Here is an 18,804-nt window from a genome sequence, read left to right as displayed (position 1 = left end):
AGCAGACTCCACGGATGGATCTTGGGAAGACACAGTGTCACTTCTGACCCTTGAGTTAATGGAAGAAGGCTCCAAGCAAATGGGACTGTAGCTGGCAGAGGTCTCCACACTCCCATTTGAGCTTTTTGTCCCTTTATGTTAAAAATTAAAAAAAGAGTAGACCTTGCCAGACTAAGTGGATTTTCAGTAGTAATAAGTACATTGCTCAAACTGCTAAGTCTTACATGTGTAAGCCTGTTTCAAATGGCTTTTTTTTCTCTTTATGCTTTCTGGAAAGGGAAGTGGAGGAGGTGATATAAAAAATAAAAATTCCTTTAATTGACTTTGGTTACTGGACTTACACTGTCATGCTGACTTCGCTGTGATAGTTTCCTTTTTTCCTGTTACAATAGCTTGGCAACTGCAATGAAATGAACCTAGAGTGACAGCTTGAGACAAGGAGGAAAACTAATATACACTGTGGAGAATGGGGACTGGCTGAGCAGGTGACGTCACTCGGAGGGGTACCATCAGAGTGTCAGAGCTGTCACGATTCATTCCCTGCATACCAAATCTGCTCTGCTTTCATGTAGAGCAGGAGCTCGTTACCTTAGGTGCTCAAATCAAATATCCCTTTCATTTGCTTCTATTTACTCAAGTGTGTTTTGAGGAGACTGAAACTAGCTATATCTGTAGCTATCAGTCATCAACCAGGTTGCGTGTACTGGGCTGTTTGACCCAGCAATATGAGTGCCTGTCAGATGCTTGATCTTGTAATACGTATTTTTTTCTACCTCTCCGGAACTGCTAGTCTTTGTGAGCATCCACTCTGCTTGTCATCTGAAATAAGGGTACAAAGTCTGCATCGTGTATACAACAGTCTTTGGTAGTCAGCCACGTCTGCTCCTTTAGGCCATTGTCTTTTCAGCCTGACCGAAGCCTCCTGCTACCACACACATGAGCAGGAGAAACCCTGCTTCTTTCTTTTTTCTCTTCTGCCTATTTTCCTCTTTTGTTGAGTTCACACGGAGCTCAGTGTTAGATGAGTCGTAACATGTAGTGAAATGTTGTTGTATATATGGGATTCCAAACGTTAAAATCATTCTCCTTCCTTGAATTATCTTTCATCGCAGGTTGTCTGAAAGCCCAGAGAATTTAGCAATTCGTCTGGGCAGGATACTTACGTGCACTGAGATATAATAAGAACTCAATAAGGACGAGACACCAAAAGGACAAGGTGGGGGACATGGCGTTGCAACTATGTTAAAAGATAGATTCACTCCTACGCAGAGTATTGGAAAGTATCCGAGAGGAAATTTCACGGTTACTACTCTCACTCTTTGATTGCTGTCACTCTGAGCTGATGCAGGTGTCTGCACTCAACTACAATAGACAAGGGCACAGCTATGTTGATGTTCTCAGAATTGCAAGGTATTCTGTAGGTGGACCTGTGTTTCGTGTCTTGTCCTGTTCCTTTTTTCCAACAGCTTTTTATGATCTTTTCTGGAGTTGTGGACAACCCAGAATCAGTGATTAGTCATGAGGACGTCCCTGTAGGGGACAAAAGCTGGGACCTTCTTGTTCCAGCAGCTAACCTAAAGGCAGCTCTGCCCTCTTCTGAGTCAGTTCCTTTTGGACAATAGAGGGCACTAATTGTTACTGTACCCTAAACCCTTTCATTCTGAAAATAGAAGTGTCTGTGGGGTAGGTACTCTTTTAAGTCATCTGGCACAAGCTGAGTGTGGGTCAGTGTATGTTTTTCTGCTACATGTAGACATGTTTAGCAGGGCAGAGCCTGCCTTCTTATATAAGACTGGTATTTCATCTCCTTCATGTAGCTGTTTTAGGCCATGGTTAATTGCTCATTAGTAGGGAACAACTCTATCATATAATCAGGTATCACACAATTGTAATTTTTTTTACAAATATTAGTGTATTTTTTTGCCAGATTAACCCAAGGTAAATTCCCTGATCATATATGCGAGACATTCATGCTCTTTATAGTTATGTAAATTTCCAAGTAAACTGGGAAATGAGTTTGTGAGAATAATAAGATATCAATAAAGAACCAAAATTGCACCCACGCCTGTCTTGACTTCCAAGGCATAGTGAAAGTTCCTGTAGCACTAGCTCTAGGCAGGAGCTCAAAAAGTACAGCAGTCCTGCACTTGAGGTTTAGCTGAGGGAAGAGGGAGAAAAGGAAGAGAAGAGGAGCAGTGACTGATACAAGTGAGTGTTGCTGATGGGGCAAAGGAAGGTTTCATTAATTCATCCTCACCGCCAAGAGCGCTTCACTGCTGGGCAGGTCTCTAAGCACTCTGATGCAGCTTTTCCCAAGAAGCACCCACCCCAAAGCTCATTTTTTCACCAACACATTTCTAATTTCTCAATCAGTTTCAGTTCAGCCAAATCCAAATATACTAGAATAAGCTTTTTTTAAACTTCATTAACATGAAATGTGTTGACATTTTAAATTCAATCCCAGTGTCATATTTAACTAACATATGGAAAACAGTCTGTACAGATTAATCTAAGGAGCATTTTAATGTGGCTTTCCTTGAGTGAGCTGGTTAAATTATGGTTAGATACATCCTACCTTGAGAAGTGTGGAAACTGCAGGCAAGTGCTTTCAGACAAACTGATGTCAAATAGCAGAATACAATCATATATTCTGGATCTTGACCAGAAAGGGGAATGTGACACTATGGCATAATGCCTGACTATTCTCTTCTTTGCCTGTTGTGTTTATACTTACGAAAAAGATATCAAGGTATGTAATGGCTCAATCAAGATAATATGTATATTATAGCCTGAATGACTTGAGAAGATTTCACAGATATATTCAGAAGAAGGGAAAGAGTTTAAAGGAGTAAGGAAAATGAAGGGATTGAGATATTTGTAAAAATGGGTATCCCGACTCTAAAGAGAAATAATGCAGAAAAAAATTATGTAAAGTGACTGCTTTACCTCAGTATTAGACCTGATATTTCAAGATTGTTGCTAGTGAAAGCCATAGCAGTACCTCTTTATAAAGCTTTTAAGAGGATCTACTTTCTGCTCCTCATTAGGAAAGAATGAAAAGAGTGCCTTGCCAAAACTGATATTGGTGTTTTCACTAATACTAGAAAAGACTGGGACAAGAATTTGAAAGTCTTCTTTAAGTTGTCAAGCCATGGAGGCAGTGTGGCTGTTTTCTGTAAAGCCAGGCTCTGTTGCCTGCCTTAATTCAGACTCTCTACAGATTAAATTTAAAAGCTTCCTGTTACCAGGAACACTGTATGCTTTATGCCCATGGATAAGTAAAGCATGCCAACACTGGAAGAATGAACACATTAACAGACGGCCTGGAGCAACAAGTAACTCGAACTGTCTTGACAATAAAAAAAAACTGTGAAGGGAAGTTAAAGTGCAATTCTTATCTATTGACTAAGCCTGGGAAAGATAATAAATACATAAATTCTTAAATTCTAGGTGGAACTCTTAGAAAAACAGATAAGGAAGACACACAGTATACAAATCCTGGGAATCCCAGAGGGGGAGGAAGGTAAGAAGCAAGAAGCTGCCGTATACCCTACATTATGCTACAAAGAACAACGCACTGTATATTGAGAGCTCATCATGTTGCTGTGAAAAGGGCACCATAGGAGACCAGCAACTGCAGAATGGCTCTCCTAAGGTTAATGGACTTGAGGGGTCAAGGGGAGAGTATTTTTGCCTGCACAAAGCATCGAGAACATTTAGTTTAATAAGTGGCAAATTTTGATTCCCGCTTCCACCCCCCCACCCCACCCCCCAATGCTGGGCCTTGCACTCAGCAAAACTGTGCTCTTCAGTGCCCAGAAAACATGCTTTCCAAGAAAATAAGTGCTACCAGTTAGTGTAGTCTGGTTAAGCTGTGAGCCAAATAGCCCTGGAAAAGGTACTTATTCTAGATGCACTTGAAGGTGAAATGTATGTGTATGAGAGAAAGAAAGAGAAAATTCTTCAGCTGAAGACTGCATAGCTGTATACAAACTATGATTTCAATAGGCTTTATTGTACTTCAATCATGAGTCTGCATTTCAGCTGGTGTCATGTTATAAATAGTAACTGGATTCCATGAGCAAATGGCCATCCTGAAGCAGGCTATGATGGCAAAGTGAAGGTGATGGACCTCTTTTTAGGATGCTAAAAAATCTATTTCAAGTTCCATTATTAGTTTAGTTTATCTCCCTGCTCCCCATTTTTAATAAAATATTTAATACCAGCACCTTTTTAGCTGGAACTCCATATTTAGCTGAGTTTTTGAAAGGTTTTTATTTGTAAGTCTACATTTACATTGGAAAGTATGTTCCAGGCTGGGTAATGTGATGGTGCTCCATTTGCTAAACTTATGCGGCATTCGTTACTTTTGTTTCTTCATTTCTGGGTAGCTCAGTCTGCTTTTTTGGGGCCAGATATAGTTCATTCTGGGGCTTGTGCTGATGAATTCAGTAGTATGACATGGCAAACATTTTGAATTTAAACATAGGGGATTTACTATAGCTTGATAGGGATTGAGAAATGCGAATCACAATTTATTTAATGATAAACGTAGACAATAGCAATGGAAATAATGACACAGCTGATCTAACATGTACTCCCAATTGTATCCACTCAGTCCTTCAGTTCTTTCTCATTCCTTTGCTAATCTAAACAACTCTACTTGCCACTTGGATGCTTTCTGATCATGTTTGCCAGTTTGGTTCTGTAATGTCAAAAATTCTCCAACATGCTCAGCTTCCAGTTTCTACTTGATACAATTTCAAATATACCATTGCCCTGTCACTTGTTATAGGAAAAAAATCTCTTTGCAAAGATCTCTTTAAGACTTCAAAAATCCGTTTTAAAATTTTCCTTTGAAAGAAGTTTGCAAAAGGTAGGTCCTTGGGTCACTAAATCAACTGATACCATCAGTGACCACTGATGAACATTGTCACATCATAATTCTCTACGTCCATAACCTTCCATTGTCTTTTGTGGAGTCCTTAGGCTGAAGGGCACTCAATAAGGGATCATCTTTTTGTTCTGTGCTTGTGCAACCCCTGTCGCAATGAAATCATGCTCTGTGACTAAAAAGGTTATATAGTAATAAACAAGTAATTGTAAGCATAGTCTTACTGTAGGGCAAACTGACAGTTATTACCTTATTACTTCTAATTTGTTTATAATGTGATCAACAAAAAACAAGACTGTTCTGAATTTTGTTTGATGAAGAATAGAAAGACATCAGTCATAGAATGCAGCATGTGACTGCCAAGTCACCAGTTTTCTGACACATTAAAGTCCAAAACAGTGCCAGAAATTCCTAAATAGGGACATCTGTAACGGGCTTCTTGTCCTTTACATGCCTCCTGCCCAGATTCCATCATCACTCTTCTACTTTCTGTGTTTTTAAATGATTGCATTTCTCATATTAGGCAAATCCTGTCCCTTACCTGGATGATGTCATTAATCTTCTTTTCCACCATGATATATTACTAAGTGACATACTGCATTGTATATGTATTGTTACTCCACTCACACGCTTAGTGGAGACATTGCTGGCATGTGGAATGCAAACATCAAGTCAGCTGTGAAAAAGTTCTTTTTAAAAATCATGGAAAGTATGTGATCCAGCAGGACAGACTGCCCTTTTTACTGCAGATTAAGACACAAAATGATAACTTTTAAGAGGACCAGGAACACTCGCCAGGGTTATGCTGCTCAAATTGCTTGTGTATGATGCTTTACATTCCAGCCTGAGAAATTACTACAGGAGGAATTTGACCTTTTTGGAACATTTTCAAATACTAATTGTAAAAATGCTAATTTATTGGTTGCAAAGAGTTAATTCTTTGCCACCTTTGGTATTGAACTGACAGTTCATAAGACCTGGTCTTTTTTATTGTTTAGGAAGCATGAAAGTCTCTTGACAGGCTTTATGTGTAGTGAAACTCCTTTTTGTAACCAACAGAAGGGTGAAAGCAAAAAATAGCATGTATAATTTTGAGGACTAACTAGTATTAAAGCACAAGGGAAATTATAAAATATTCAATTCAGCTGAATTTTGCTTGTTGCCAGTGAGATATTACTAGCTCCTGAAGGAGCCATGCCATTTCATCTAAAAGAATGGGGACCAGCACTCAAATTTTGGCATTCAGATAGCAAAGAATTTCATAAATTGAAATTCTGCTTGCAAGAGTGCAAACCGACCTCCTAGTATTGGCTTGGAGACTCTATCTTAAACAACTATGTCCATCCAGCATACATGAAGCTTAATGTACCCATCACTTTTCTTTCCAGTGATGTTTTACACTGCCTTTGGCCTCTCTGTCATGCTACATTTTTGTTTAGGATTAAGGTATCCTTGAACCATTAGAGAATATCCATCCCATACCAGTCCTCTTCTGGAGACTAATTTGAGAACTAGAAAGATGTTAATTAAGGGATTGAACCATATAAATAGCTTGTAGAGAAGAGCATAATAAGGACAGAATACTTTTAGTCTTATTGCTAGTTATCTCTATTGGATTATGTTTTCAAAAACTTTTAGCCCAAAATTGGCTCAGTTTTAAAACCATTGTTTATGTTTGATATTTGTTAGAGCCAAATACTGCATTAAGAAACTTAATGACAAGTGAGATGGAAATCTCTTGCTATGGAGGCTCTTTTTGTTTGAGTTTGAGAGAGAAAAACAATTCAGTGCAGTTTAATGATATTTTGGTAGATAGAAAGTGAAAATATTTTCTTTGCCTTGGAGAACAATAGAGGTGGCCTAGTTCAAAATATCATTTCCAAGTACTGAAATTCGCTTTCATTTGTTAAAGCTCTAAATGCACCTTTGATTATTTTCTTATTACCTATTGACATTGTAAAAATAAATATATTATGTATTTTTATTTTCATGAATATTTAAGCATATCCTCACATTTTATCATACAAATATTTCTACGTCATTTCTGAATACTAAATTATGAACTACGATCCTCACTGTGCATAGCAAATGTTAAATGTTGCACTGTTTGCAGACATTAAGCCGTCAGTGTTATCTGAGATGTTGCAAAATCATGACCTCTCTAGAAGAAAGACAGCACTAAAGCATTCCTTCCATAGCAACTGTATTCATAGCAGCAACGTACCAGAGTCAGTCAAACTAAATAAACCATCAGAAATTCCACACTGCCAATAGGTCGTTGAGGTTTTCATTGTCAGATTTTGTCTAAAGTCAAAGTACAGAAAAGTGAAGTATAATTTTTTCACTAGTGAGAGTCTCCTGATCAATACTACAGTTGCGTTTCTGTAAAGAGGGACTTTAGTGTGGGTAGTGATGCCGAATTTTACTTTAAAATGCTACTATGGAAATCAGATTATCTTCTTTTTTTTTTTTTTTTCAACAGAAACTGACGAGAGGCAGATGATTTTTTTTTATTCTTATTTCTTCCTTGCCTCAACTACATACTCTCAGTCAGGAAGTCCACAGCTCTGTATTGAGGTGTGTAATTCCCAGTTTGTCTTCTGCGCTGGGATCAAACTCTAATGCGTAGTATGTCAACACAGAAGCATGGCTGATGGCATTATGGATGACAGAGAAAGTCTGCTTCCCATGCAAGCATTCTCTGAAGTGGGACACTCAGAAGACAAAACCTTGTTAGTTTCTAAAATGTAATTTTAATGTGCTTTAACAAATATTACAAGAAATTTTTATTTTAAGCTCATAGAAAGATCTGAAAACAATATTTAAAACAGCTCATGAGAAAAACTTAATTTGTTTTTATTTCTTTGAGGCTTTTTTGGGAAGAAACATAAAACTCCTGAGTGTCAGTAAAGTAGAATATAAAGGCTTCAAATTAGAAATTCAGTTTTGTCTTTCCATTTTAATATTTTTAAGGGAGGAAAGAAAACCTTATGAATTTTAATTTTCAAACTATTAGACTGTTGCTACATGGCAAGGAAGGTAAAGACCTACTTTGCTGCACTCTTATAATCATAGCACTGAAGTCTAAATGAGCTTTTTAATCTTGTTAATACAGCATATAATTCAAGTAACTGACTTGTGAAAGATATCACTGGTTTTAAGGTGCCACTGAGGACATAGGCACATGAACAAAGCTGCTGTGAGATAATCCAGGTGCACATTCACTTTGTCCTAGTGTACATAACATTACCTGCCTCTGTGCTCTCATTTCATTCTAACTGTGTGGTACTTCACTTCTAACGAGGGGCAAGATTTTCTGCTTCTTTGTATACAAACATCTTAACATCAGAGATATGTGCTTCCCTCACCAGTTTCTTCTCCAAATTGAAATAACTTACATGACCTTGTGTCTAGCTAGCTATTCACATCGAAAGCAGTACCTAGTGGTGTACTTGTAACTAATGAGATTAGCATGATATATTTTAGAAAATAATTTCTACAACTGTTGCTAGCTGATGAAGAAATTACCTTATTTTGAGAAAGGAAGAGAATACTGGAACTAAGAGGAATAAAAAGAATTTATACCATCTCCTGCTTTGGTAGGTCCACAAAAACTGTTTTTAGTAAGCAGGTGCCTCTAAAGATTTATATGTCTTTCTGTTAATTTATTACCTTTCCTTTTTCATTTAAGATTTAATAGCTACTATCCTCAGATAGGTAACATATAACAGGCTGAAACACTCTAAACAAAGGCTGGAAGTCACAGAGTCAAGAATTAGTTCAACCAAAGATGGGTGATCCAAATATTGTCACACCAGCCTTCCATTACAGAAGTTTGAGATAAATGCAAATTGGACAATAAAACTCAAATGACACAGACCCAACAGAGATATGGTCCATAATAGGAGAGTATAGGAATTTCATCTCCACCTAGACCTTAATGCAATAAAACTCTCTGGTATTATATACTGGTGACTCAGTGTTATAGATGAGGCATTTTCTGTGAAGACTTAAAATAGTCATGATTTTGGCTTGGTCTATGACTCCTTGCTACTTGGATGACTCCTTGTTACTGCTGATGATTTTGCTTGCTTGTTTGGTTGTTGTTATTTTGCACATTAGAGAAGTAGAGACTTTGCAAGAAGAATTAAACTGTCCTGCTTAATTTCTTACTTCTATAGTGGTGCTATTGTAATTCCATAGAGCTCTACTCTCTTCTTATGAAGAAACACATTGTAACTGGAGTTTTCATTGTATCAGAGGAACAGTTACATTAAAAAATAATAATTCTGTTTCCTGCTAACATTAAGGAAAGCTGTGGAACTTTTCATTAGATTCTATGTAAAATGTAAAGGTTTACCCTGCAACATAAACAGAGGGATATCACCAAAACATCTGTCTCCTGCTTTCACTCAAGGGAAAGAAAAACTTCTTTTTTTTTTTGTATTTTAGGATAGTCCTGTTTTAAGAACTAGTCCATGGAGTAAGAGTTTAAAGTCATTTCTTTGACTGCAATGCAAAGGGAAACTGGAACATGAAAACAAGCACAAGCAAAGAAATAATAATCTGGCAGGGGAGCACTCTGGAGTTCATTTTCAACAAGGAACAAGTTATATTGCCCCCCTCACAAAATCTTGTTAAAAACTAACTAGCACACAGAAAAATAAGCAATAACTCAGGGAAAAAATCCAAACAAACAACAGTACTTGATACTTTAGCCTAGTTTTTGAAAAAGCAAAACTCCTACTGATGGGAACCTCAGAAATAAGTACAGCAGAGCAGCGCTGTAGCCTGGTGTTCTACATGACCATCCTTCTCTCCAAATCTTCTTGCAAGTTTGGAGTGAACAACAGAAGGCAGTGTCTCCTCAAAGAGCTGCTTTCCATGAACTGATCACAAGATTTCAAGTAATTTATTATACAGACTTAACTGTGGACATAAGGTACACCTTTACAACAGCAAACACTGAGCCTTGAGGAGGACTCTAGTGTTACCCTAGGATCAGAAAAATGTACCACTCTCCTGGAAGGGGCTGTGAAGCAGAAAAGTACGAAACAGCAACACTTTAACTGTCCACATATCTCTCTTACAAAAATTGGAACAAACCATTAATACATGCCTACTTCTCACTTTCCTTCCTTGTGGAGGAATTGGTAATTTTCTGTCTATGCAATGGGTAATTTGCTGTTATTCCTATTGCTGTCAGTCTGGAACTATTCACAGACATCTTCTCTCCATTTATCTGAAGACTCCAAACATATCTTTTAAAAAAGTTACATCCATTGGCAGTGCAATGAGCCAAGTCATTGTATGTGCCAGTGATCCCAGAAACAAAGTGAATTATCATAATTCTATTAGGTCACCAACATCTGCACAATTCACATGAAATACATGCCAATATCACATATTGTACACCAAAATGAGACCTTTTCATTTTTTGCAATGAAGAGGTACAAACTGTTTTTTTTTTAAATTAGCACTATACAGAATTATGGCCACCTGAGGATCTCAGCTCCCTGACATAACTCCCCCAAATATATATAATGTTCTTCGAAGAGTAGAAAATAAATTCCTGTAAAGCGGTAAGAAACCCCTCCAGAGCAAACAGTGAAGCCTCTTCATTTCAGAGACCATTTCTATTCCCAAAGGCAATAGGGATTTGATGGACCTGGCAGACTTAATTCCCAAGCCAAATTCCTCCTACAAGACAAAACCCTGCTGGCTAGGCCATTCTTTCATACTCAACGAGCTCTAGCACAGCCTCTGATCCAAAGCTGGCAATTTGACACAGGAAGAGAAGTGATTTCTCAGGTGAATATGTTGAAACCGTGTCTCCTCTCTAAGATTTTTTCTCACACACTGAGCAAGAGAAGTAACATTGGTCCCTGTGGTATCTTCTCTGTGCAGGGGAGCAATGACTCATCATTATCTTCTGAGTTTTCATAGAAGCGGAATGGAGCCACTCAAGAGGTATCCTCTGTTGCTGGTAACTACATATAACTCAACAAAATATCAGAATTGGATGTCTCAAAGGATAGCGCTTAAGCAAAAATAATTTACATTGTAACTTCCTTTTCCTCCATAGCCTTGTCTGCTGCACACCCTGGCTAATAACATTACTTGTCAGTCTGACAGAAATATAAAGCCTTAAGTTGTTGCAGTGCCCTGCCATAGTTTTACTAAGGATGTAATTGTACCTTGCTGATTTTAAGCTAAAAACTGATCATATGGAAGTTTTTCATTACAGGCCAACTGAAATTCAGGCAAAACTGCATTTGCCCTGTGAGATACTATTTGTTTCTACAAGAATGAACAGCTTTGAGGTGGCATCAGAGCAATTTGATTTGAAACTTCCTCAGTGCAATCACAAACCAGTTCAGCTTTCAAATGATTGGAGGCAAGTAAGATACATGAAGTTGAAAGTTTTCAATGACTGTATTGCCATTGGGATTTTCAGACATTAGCATGGAGTTATGGTCTACCTTTGAGACACAGCATCCTTGGATGGCACTGGACACCTGCAGTGAGAACGTCCATGGTCCATCTGTTATCTACAATAAGAACTGGTTTTAACAAGTTCCAAATATGGCTTAGTAATTCTTCACTATCATCTTTTCCATTTTAAATGCCTTTCTCAGCTTGGATTTTCCTTCTAATATCTTTCTTTGTGATTTGTTCTCTTAGCTATCTTTATAGCTACGAATGACATAAATCCATGATAATTTCCCTTTTGTTCTCTTTTCCTCAGCCAGTAAAAGAATATTTTCTGGTGCTTCCAGAAGGTTTCCTCACAGCCTTTTTCCTTTCCTTGTCTTAGTAAAATTAAGGCTTAATTCTCTTTATCTATACTTCTAAATGGCTGCTTTCCCGTGCCTCCGTATTGTGTCTGGTTGGCCACCACAGCTTGTATTTCTCATAAAGCCACTTCAAATTCAAATTATGAAGTCATGATTTGATGAGTTATTAGTTCCAGAGATATGGTGATATTGAATCTGGTTTTGTTCACCATGTGTTTATCAGAACAAAGTCACAAATTTTTAACTGCATTTGGTGCTTCACAGGTTTATACTTGAAGTTGTTGTGGTTTTTTTTTGTGCGCATGTAAAAATGGAGCTTTACCTAACCAAAGGTTTGAAACCAAAGACAAATGGAAATAAAAATTAGCTGCAGAATGTCAGCTAAGAAACTGGACATCTTCTCAATCCCTTATGCCAATAGTTTGCCTAAGAACTAAGTAAAGACCTTCAAATTTAGTCCAACATGGTGAATAGGTCTACTTCCTAGACTTTCTCTAACAACATCTTATTTTTATAAACCAGCAATTGGCCTTCTGAATTATCAGCAGTAATTACCAAAGACTGGCAAGCAGCAAATTAATAAGTATCTCTTGTTGAAAGCCTTATTTTTGAGCAAATACAATGCTCAAAAAAGCAAGGGCTGAATAGCATTGACTTGAAAAAAGGCATAATGCAGGCAGATGCTGTGCAAGTTTCCCACACACATGTCTGCCAATGAATCTCACTCCTGACCTCAGTACCCCATGCTATTCCAGTTCTGGGCATCTGTTGAGCACAGTCTGTCAACCATGCTGTGCTGACTGCTTTGGTTTTCCGATGGGAACAAATAGGGACTAGGTGGAAACCATCAAAATCACATTCCTTGAGAAGAAGAAAACATATCTGTATCTTCAGGCATTCATTCAAATTATGGATTAGCTTGCATTTTATGGGTATGGTTATGCATATTTAAAAGCAACTCCTTAACAAAAAGTCCTGTACAGAAAGCCAGGTCTACAAAGAAAATGTATTTTGGGTTGCATTTTTTTTTAGGTCTGTAGTAGGTATCCTTTATTCTTTCACAACCATAAGTTGAATCAAGAGGCTTAATCTGGACACAAGGAATAAAATTCACCATGAGGACAGCCAGGGAGCTGGCAACAGGTTGCCAGACAGGCTGTGCAGCCGCCATCATTGGGGGGTTCTGACTGACACGCTTGCTGAGCAACCTGGTCTGATTTCATAGCTGACCCTGCTTTAGGCAGGGGGTTGGACTACAGACCTCTTGAGGTCCTTTCACATCTGACTTGTCCTATGATTCTTTCATGACTGTTGAAGAGAAATAATGGTTGATGGAGATATCTGCAATAGCTGGAATGCATTTGCTGGCCCATGTGCTGTTGTAATTGTTAAGAGATAACACAGTGCTTATGGGGGAGATTTGAAGGATGTTTTATTACAACTAACCCACTCATGCCACTACGTTTCTGCTTAGTTCCGTTTCTCATTATCGATATAAGAAGGACTTAATGAGTCACAGAGCTGACTGGGAAATTCTGATAAAACTTTTTTGTAGCAAAATACAGAAGTGTGTCACTTTCAGTTACATTTTTATTGAGCTATTATAGCTCTACAATTACCGAGAGTTAGAAAATAATTTTCTCTCTTAATCATGATTTTCCCAACAAGGTCTTAGTTTCATTTTGTAGAAGTACAAAAGCAAATGAGGAACCATTTTAAATTTTAATGAAGAGAAATGCCCTTCTTTCTAGGAGTTCATCTGCTTCTATACGTGATGTCTCAGCTAAGTGGCCAGAGTTTCATCCCATGTTACACTACTGTCATGATCAGAAGGTTCATAGGCTTCAGCTGGTCCCAGTCAGCACAGGCAGTTACACTCTAAGTTTCTCAGTTGCACTACAGGGGTGGTTACTACTGTGTCTAGTTTCTGTGGGTGACCTGGGATTTACTACAGTGACATCTTGCACTCAACAAAATCACACTCCATGCACTTTTTTGAAAATTGATAGGTATAAAAATCACACATCTATGACTAGAGAACCTTGTACCTGATGTTGTATGGTCTTTGCCATGTAACCTGTATATGTGTTCTGGAGTGCTGGTTCATTACCTGTGACTGCCCAGTAGAATAATCCTTTTTCTTTTGGTCAATATTGTGCCTTGTTCTTAGGCTGAAAGTATAAAAATAGTATAGTGAATAGCATCTGAGACCAATAATGGGAATCACAAAGGCATTTTGAAGTATGTGCAGGGCATAATTAATTAATCTGACACTTTTTGATAGCACCTGTTTATTGTGTTTGCTCATAATGAGGAACTCAAGAATTGCTAAAATTTAGTTATGTCTCACAAGAGCACATCTGATACCATAAAACTCAAAGTCAACACCATGCAACTGAATTGGGCACCTCTACATCTCTTCTCTTGTTATGATTTCCTGAGGGAACACTTAGTGGTAAAAGACAACTAATATGTCAAACTAGACAGTAAATAGATTTCTTATGTCAAGCTCATTTAAACCAACTTTTCTACTACAATATTCAAGCAATTTTGTGCAGTTTTGTATACCTAAATCATAGTAATGCCATATTTACAGGTATATTGGCTAGCTGTGCATCATTACCTCCACCTGCCCACACACAAATTATTGGAAAAAGCGTATGTGCTATGTTTCAAAGCAAAAAGTTGTATCTATTATGTGATTTTATCCATAGATGCATCCTAATACAAATAACTATTTTGATTTCACAACCCCAGGCAAATGCATTTAATTGCACTGCACTGTCTGAGAGCTCTGTTACACATTCTGTACTAGGATATAAGGTTTTTAAGAATATACAAAGTGTTTACTTGTGGATTCAATCATGGCAGTGTGCCTGGGAGCAGCATTGCAGCCTCTCCAGAGCAAACTTAAATGATTTAGTGTAAAATTTAGACTATAGCACAAATGAAAACTAGGAGAAAAATGTCAGTAAAATTGCAAGGGAGAAGTAACGACCCTTATAACACTTTGAAACATTAGCAATCTTATTCAGAAGAAATCACAGTGTATGCACACTTTGGCAACGTGAAAGGTCATGAATCTGCCTTCCACACTCTGTTGAGCTGTTATATTTAATAAGAAATTCACCCTGGCTGCAGCCATACTGTTTACATCCCTGTATTCTTCTCCAAGGGAATACTGGGAGAGTGGATGCCTGTAATACATTCTCCCTCACCCATGTACCATTGCTAATCACAGCCCTTATTTGCCAAGAAAACGAAGTTGTATTCTTCAGTAATATTAGGGGGTTTTTAGAATGTCAGAAGTAATGCCAAACTGAGCTGAAGTTTTAATTATATGCTCTCTTCAAACAGGATACAATTGTATAGGTAGTCATACCTGGATGGGGATCTGGGCCCTAATACTCAAACTCAAACTCAATTCACGTACTAGTTCTCTGGCATGCCTACACAAATGCCCATCTGCTAGTGTGGCAATGTGCCACTCGCAAGGTAATAACACAATTTCAACTGGAGATAGTTGCCAAGCACAAACAGGTTTGTAAGTAGAGCCTTCAAAACACAGTGCTGTGAAATATCTTTTCTTGTAAGATACTCTTGGAAAAACACCCACCATATTATGCCTATATGCATGTGTTCGAGCACTTGACATCATGTCTTTTGACATCAAGAATAGGATATAGATGATGGAATGCTATTGTTATCCCAAAACATGCAACATTTGTTCTAGGCAGTTGGTGAGACTGAAGAGACAAGCTATAGAATCTCAGCAGCAATTAAGATGACAGTAATAATAATAATACAGAAATAATAATTAGTGGTAGTAACATTACAACAATTGCATTGCTAGCTGCTTTTGAATGCAGAGGAAGTTACATTGCATGTCAAGGAGTTAGAAAAAAAAAATGGATATTCATTACCCATTCTCAGACTATCTCGTACCTATTGAATTTTGACTGTAACAAATCTTAAATTGTAATAAGGGAAAATTTGTTAATTTCTGGCCAATCTTACATATTGGCTGAGAGGCTTACCTCTGGGGGAAGCACATCTGGCTGGGTTGCATCAGAGAACATCATTCTTGTATTGGAGCTTTCCTAAGTTAGTTTTTACAGGAAATATAATGGATGATGAAATAGTAAAATATTTTCAGAGTTCAAAAATACCATCAAGCCTATGATTATAAGAGACCTCACTCTCACCTACCATTTTAGGGTTTGGCTTTTTTTCTCTGAATTTATTTTAAAATACAATCCACCAGGTATCTTACAAAGCACGCTATATTGGAGTATTCACTCTTTCAGGCTGCAAAAATCACTATAAATTTTGGTAAGATTATATATTTATAAATCATAAACATAAATGTGTTATAAATTATTATATATGTTATTAAAATGAATGTGAGTGCCTTAACTACTAGATAACCAGTTAGTTATTTAGATAGATGATTTTTAGATATCACCCCACACATAGCCCTTCCTTGCACTTGCTCCTGTGGGTAACTGTGCTTTCTGTAAAGTTAAAAGTAACTAGTAAAATTAGGGAAGAAAAGAGGAAAAAGCTGGGTTCTCTCTAGTGCTGAATGTATAAGTGCTAAAGACAGTGAGAATTAAGGACTTCCCTTCTTTTCAGGATAAAGTCCTGTCTGCCACAGTCTGGTCTTTCTTTTATACTATATAAACTTCAGACTTTCAAAACAAACTCAGTGAGGCACAGGAGGTTGTGATGAAATGAGTTATGCTATTCACAAAAAGATGAGTTGTGAGAATGAACATTCTTGTCTACTCATTTGGGATCTATCCCAGTGGTTTCAAGTTTGTGAATATTATTTGTCACCCTGTCAAAAAGTCATCAAAGCTAGTTTTTGCAAGCTGATACAGGACTAAATTTTTTTTATTTTACTTAAGCTGAAAATTAAAGACTTGATTATTTAAACCTTGATATCCATGGAACATGACAAGGTGTTATATATTTGTATATGAGTAAGTGTCACCCTCACTAAAATTCAAGCCACAGACCATTTAGCAACATGGCATCCTTGACTTTTCTCTTCATTAAGACATTTTATGTTTTAAAAGAAGATACAGGATATACATATCTTCCTTACATAAGCTTTAATGAGGATTTTAACGAGTAGGGTTCTTTCAAATACTGGCAAGCAAAAGCAGAATTAAAGACTTTTCTACAGTTTTGGTCAAGAAAGCATGATTGGTTGCTCATGGCTTCATCACAGGAAACTGGAAAAACAGCCCACCTATTTTAAGGAAAAAAAAAAAATCTGTGAAGGAAAGGCGATGCTGGCCTAAACTAAAGGCTGAGTAGGGCTTGGGAGCAGGAGGCACTCACCGTATACAATAACTGGCTCTCCAGAGCTGGAGAAGGTAAGACTTCCACATTCTTTGCAGGGATCCAGTGATTATGGAGACTACTGAACCTATTTCTGATAGTTTAGACCCTTGCAAAGCAAGTGAAAAAAAAAATAAAATAATGCAAGTACAAAGTACAGAAAAGTCACAAATAAATTAGTTTCCATACACAAAATTTTATGAAATTCTAATACGTTCCTGCATATTAAATTTATTTAAATTTGAAATAAATTATATGCAAGGGATGGGTTTTGTTCTTGGATCTGTAGACCTGGTCGAACCCATCTGATATCATACATTCCTGGCTGGCTTCAGTGTGTTCTCGCAGCCCAGAAAGCCAACTGTATCCTGGGCTGCATCGAAAGGAACGTGACCAGCAGGTCAAAGGAGGTGATCCTGCCCCTCTACTCTGCTCTTGTGAGACCTCACTTGGAGTATTGTGTGCAGTTCTGGTGTCCTCAACATAAGAAGGACATGGAGCTGTTGGAACAAGTCCAGAGGAGGGCCATGAGGATGATCAGGAACTGGAGCACCTCCCGTATGAAGACAGGCTAAGAAAGTTGGGGCTGTTCAGCTTGGAGAAGAGAAGGCTGCATGGAGACCTCATAGCAGTCTTCCAGTATCTGAAGGGGGCCTATAAAGATGCCGGAGAGGGACTCTACATTAGAGACTGTAGTAATAGGACAAGGGGTGATGGGTTTAAACTTAAAAAGGGAAAGTTTAGATTGGATATAAGGAAGAAGTTACTTACTGTGAGGGTGGTGAGGTGCTGGAACAGGCTGCCCAAAGAAGTGGTGAACACTCCATCCCTGGCAGTGTTCAAGGCCAGGCTGGACAGGACCTTGGGCAACATGGTCTAGTGTGAGGCATCCCTGCCCATGGCAGGGGGTTTGGAATTAGATGATCTTAAGGTTCTTTCTAACCTGAACCATTCTGTGATCCTGTAACAAATCATCAAACAGTGGCTAGTTTGGCAAGGGTCCAAAACCAGGAGTTCTGCAAAGTTCTTACTAGTACTTAAATTGGAAGAAAGGCATTAATAGAGAGAGAAAATTAGTCTAGGATAAAAAGAAGGGGGGTGGAATGATGGAAAGGTTAAAAGAAAAGGAAAAATGTGATGGAAAATTATTTTGTTTAAAAGCTGGCATTTGGTATTTTCAAAGGGCAAAATGTATTTTTTGTTTTATGACAAATGAGTGTAAAATTGTGCATGCCTTGTGGCCTAGAAGACAAAACAGTAGGATCAATGTTCTTTTTTGTACTCTATGAAGCTTGAGATTAAAGTCCCCACTGATAAACTGAACATTCTTTAAAAGTGACCGGAAGCAAACAGTGTCTGTTTGCTGCTACTTTATTAGAAAGATACCACTGAGAATAGCTAGGAATACTATTTGATCTTAAACAGGTTGACCAAATTATTGCAGTTGGCTCTAGTACATGAGATGCTTTCTGCAAATTATTGTTTCTGGTTATAAACCTTTATAATATCTCAGAATGAATTATGTATGTATTTCATGTTTTCTTTTCTTTTATCAGCCTTGATGTTCTCATTTCAAGTTTCACCCTAGCCTCCTAATAATGCAATATTGAGGCCATTCAGACACTAATTATGCCTCCATGGCTTTCTTGAAATGACTAAATCAGCATCAGTTCTATAATTATCATTAGCAAGTTTGTATCTGTGCCCCACATCACATGAAAAGCACAACTTTCAATGATTTATGAATATATGCATCTATAACAT

The sequence above is a fragment of the Pezoporus wallicus genome, unplaced genomic scaffold, assembly GCF_028554395.1.
Source record: "Pezoporus wallicus isolate ANWC-B61680 ecotype Strahan unplaced genomic scaffold, APGP_CSIRO_Pwel_v1 contig_1181, whole genome shotgun sequence".
Lineage (NCBI taxonomy): Eukaryota > Metazoa > Chordata > Aves > Psittaciformes > Psittacidae > Pezoporus > Pezoporus wallicus.
Note: the sequence above shows the minus strand (reverse complement) of the source record.